The sequence below is a fragment of the Octopus bimaculoides genome, chromosome 3, assembly GCF_001194135.2.
Source record: "Octopus bimaculoides isolate UCB-OBI-ISO-001 chromosome 3, ASM119413v2, whole genome shotgun sequence".
In the NCBI taxonomy this organism is placed as follows: Eukaryota; Metazoa; Mollusca; class Cephalopoda; order Octopoda; family Octopodidae; genus Octopus; species Octopus bimaculoides.
Genome location: NC_068983.1, coordinates 7984736 through 7989150, shown reverse-complemented (window position 1 = coordinate 7989150; position 4415 = coordinate 7984736). Strand labels below are relative to the sequence as shown.

At 37.1% G+C, this 4415-nt stretch overlaps 1 long non-coding RNA gene across 1 annotated transcript in view; it reads left to right on the top strand.

Annotated features, from left to right (window-relative positions):
- The window catches only part of LOC128247390 (uncharacterized), a 13277-nt gene extending 10515 nt beyond the window's left edge, over window positions 1-2762 (top strand). Inside the window, exons 3-4 of the long non-coding RNA XR_008263769.1 lie at window positions 1047-1114; window positions 2490-2762. This is a non-coding gene — a long non-coding RNA (uncharacterized LOC128247390). The remainder of the gene's footprint in view (window positions 1-1046; window positions 1115-2489) is intronic.
- Window positions 2763-4415: the final 1653 nt, after the last annotated feature.

Here is a 4415-nt window from a genome sequence, read left to right as displayed (position 1 = left end):
TATATATATATATATATATATATATATATATGGACATATATTTTTGTTTCACTCATTTGACTGCGGCCATACTGGAGCACCGCCTTATATCTGTCACATATACAGGGTGCAGTGAATAAACTGTTGTCTAAATTACGCAAAATTGAAAATTACACTGACATCTCGTTTTAACAGATATGTTTACTAAAATTGCATAAAAATATCTTGAAATTTTAAGGAGGAAATTTATTTAATAAAATCGCCATTGGTTTCTACCACAACCTCCAGACGACTTCAGAATCTCCTGCAACTCTACTGGACGGTCTCCTTGTTTAAGTTGGTGAATGCTGCCACAATCTTTGCCTTCAGTTCATCTCTGGTGTTACATGGAGTTTTGTTGGTCTCTTGCTCAACTGCGCCCCACATATAATAATCAAGGGGGTTGCAGTCTGAAAACTTGGGTGGCCAGATGTTAGGGGTGAATGTGGTCGCATAAATTGTCTGACATTCATGACTGGGTTCTCCTGCTTGTGTGGCATGGTACAGAGTCCTGTTACCAGACATAGAATCTTTCAGCAGCCATCCTCTTGACACAGAGCAACACTACCTCCTCCAGGCACTTGATGTAGGCCTCTGTGTTGAGCGTGAGGCTGTGTGGGAAGATGAATGGAAGCGTAACGTCGCAATCACTAGTGATCACTTCAAATGCAATGATATTGACTGGATGTTTGATTTTTATCACTCTCGGTACATTACCTCATACTGATACCCAAACACTCTGAAATGTTTGTATTGGAGTTTCCGGGGCGAATGGCAAGCAGTACAGCATGTTGTTTCCAAATTTCTGGCAGAGTGAATTGCGTCATAGTGCTGTATGCTTTCACAGACGGTGCCCAACTGACCCTACTATAGGGTGTAGCTGACAAAAATCCAAAAGAAACATTGTGCATGCGTAAAATCAAAAATATAAAATGGCGACAATTTAACCATCGGACCCTGTATATGTATGTGTGTATGTATGCATATATGTTTGCATCTATGCTTATATGTATATTATAATTTTACAGGTCGAAAATGAATTCTACATTCTGTCTTGTCATGCTGAACCTTTTTATGATTACATCCGGGATTGTTGGTAAGAGGTCTATATATATGTTCTTTAAAATACGCTTCATCACATTCTAATGGTGCTTATTATTTAATAGTAAGGACTATATTTGAAATTAAAATATTATATTAAGTTGTTTATAATTATCTAAAACGAACTTTTGGTAGAATTCTACCATTCCCATTACAAGATTTGTGACCGACAACACTTTAGCGTATGCACCAAATCAAGTACCAGTGGAGTACTGTGATCGATCTAATCGACGGGCCCCTCCCCAAACATTTCGGGCTTTGTGTCTAGAGTAGAAAAGAATATTTTTCTGTACTTCGAGTATTTCCAGAGTCTCTGAGACTATTTACATAGAAATGGCAACAGGGGACATGCTTTATGAATTTAACCGATACCTGTTTCTCTTATTGTAAGAACAGCTTCTATGCCATAAACCATTCAGCCATATCGACTCAATACCCATTACTAAGAATGATATACTACACTCTAAGACAATGTTTCTTTGTAAGAGTAACCTTTTAGATTAACAGTGCATTATCTTCATTAATGTGAACCATCTGAAGGTTTTCCTACCTTCAAGCAGATCCAATGGAATCGGAAGCCCTACATCATTAAGAGTTCATCTATTTGTAAAGTTTCTTGAAAACAAATTTCCTCTCACCAATAACTCCAACAGTTGGATCTTTCCTTCCATCTCAAACGATTCCGCTATAACAGATTCAAACTAGAGAACTTTTCATTGCGTTAACCAGCCTGAGTCGGTCTACTATATGAAGGATGTCGCTTCTTGTTCTGTGGTTAAATTAATTTAAAACACTTTCTGATAACAAACAAACACGTCAGTTATGAGGTCAAAGAAATAAGGTACATAAAATGTTGAAGCTTCTGAAATTTATTGATCGCTATCGATCAGCGGATTGACATTCCACGCATCCAACATTGACATGAATCACACCTCCAGTCAATTATATGACGGAAAATACTGTACAATGGTGTATCATATATCGATTTGGCAATATAAATTGCAGCAGCCAAACATTGTTCTTAAATTCTTTGATGGCAAGTATTCAAATTTTAAAATAAATTAGAAAAGTTAAAGCAATAAAAATCATTAATGCAATTTTCTGTCAATCATGCGACAAAATTAAAATTATGCAGAAATAGCAATGATGGAAGCGTGAGGGAAATAGAGGACTCAGGTGAGAAAGTTGTGGGAAAAGACAAGCATTGACATGTTTTAGACATAATGTACGTTGAAAGTTGATCTGTACGGCCGAACCAGTGTGGTGACGTTTTTGGAAAACAGATATGACAAAAGTAGAAGCTACTGTGATGTTTCTGATTTGTACATGATATATAACGTTCTTAAAGTAAAATTATTTTCTGATTTTAGGTGATAGAGTTGCAACCTGTAAATTCTTGTGCCGACAACAACATGCAAATTCGATTGATATTTTCAAGTGTATGGCAGATAATGGTTGTAAATTTGTTCCATTGTACGAACTAAAGCAAGGAAATGATTTTAGATATTAATTGCAATAATTGAAAACTGAAAATGGAAAGAAGCTGCCGAAATTCGTATTAACATTAAACAGATCATTGGATCGTATTTCGGGAGATGGGTTATTTTCGTGATTATAGTGTCAAATATATAATATACGCATAATATTATGTCTTTGTTAACATATAATTGTTTGATGTAATTATTTCCTTTTTATAAATGTTGGATACATCCCTACTTGGAAAATTTGAGGACTAGTAAATTAGTCAGTTGCTTAATTGGTGTATGAAGCCACGATATTTTAATTGATTGGCACTAGAAGGTGGCAAGCTGCCAGAAACGTTAGCACGCCGGGCGAAATGCTTAGCGGTATTTCATCTGTCTTTACGTTCTGAGTTCAAATTCCGCCGAGGTCGACTTTGCCTTTCATCCTTTCATGGGTCGATAAATTAAGTACCAGTTACGCACTGGGGTCGATATAATCTACTTAATCCGTTTGTCTGTCCTTGTTTGTCCCCTCTGTGTGTAGCCCCTTGTGGGAAATAAAGAAATAAGAAACGTTAGCACGCCGGGCGGAATGCTTAGCGGTATTTCGTCTGCTTATTACGTTCTGAGTTCAAATTCCGGTGAGGTCAAATTTACCTTTCACCCTTTGGGGTTGATAAATTAAGTATCAGTTACGTACTGGGGTCGATCTAATCGACTGGTCCCCTTTCCCAAAATTTCGGGCCTTGTACCTACAGTAGTAAAGGAGGTTTTAATTAGTTAAATAAAAGGTTTTAGTGAGGAGAAAATCCATAGCGAATTCTACAATTTAAATTTTGTTTCGGCCTTGTTATTCATAATTTGCACAGTGCAGTCTAATCCACTTATGTGCATTCTCTTTCCTTGCTAATTTCTATATTATCAGCAGACCACCGAATTTCGTGTGACTGAACAAAACATCGTTGTTCAAGTACATATTTAATTTCAATATGACCATAAAAAGAAAAGAAAACTCACAGTAGGAAATTGTATACACCTACAAACACAACAAAACAAAAAAAAATCGAAGCCCTTAGAGATCAATCACGAGAGAAATAGACATGACAGGTCTTGATTATTAGAATCGTCTCTAGCAACTCAAACTTTATTCCTTCCAAGACAGTCGTGAGCGTTATATTAATTGTATTATGTGGCAAATTTCTATACCCTTGTATTGGATATATAATATAACGAAGCAGGGAGAAGAGGTGTATACACGATGCACTGGTATTACTAATGCACGAGACTCAACACTCACAATCACGGCTAATAGCGAACCGCTAGCAACCTGAACTGCCAATCGTTCAGTTTTTTTTACTTTATAACAACGAGACCTTCAGTCACTTGCGGGGTGGTTGGAATCCTTCCACAAAAAAGAATATTCAACATCACTGCCAAAATAACATTAGCATCATGCACGCATGCGCGTGTGTGTGAACATTATGAAAGCATGGGTATAATGAGCGAATACAAAACGAAGAGAGCAAAGACGAGAGAAGATTGACAAATATTGTAAAACTTTGAAAAATCAAATGGAAGGGAAAGAGAATCGTAACATTTCGGCCGCTAGTTCTTCATTGGAAGAACAGTATAAAATGAAACTATGAAAGAGGAAATGTCTTAGCAAAGGGAGAGAGAGAGAGAGAGAGAGAGAGAGAGAGGGGGGGGATCCAGGTGAGTGGATAATGAGCCAGTTAAGAATGTGGGTCTAGGTTGATAAAAAAAAAAGGGAACAGTTGCACGTGTCCGCATATAGGAATGCATCCGTGATTTGAGATTGCATAAACGTGAGTG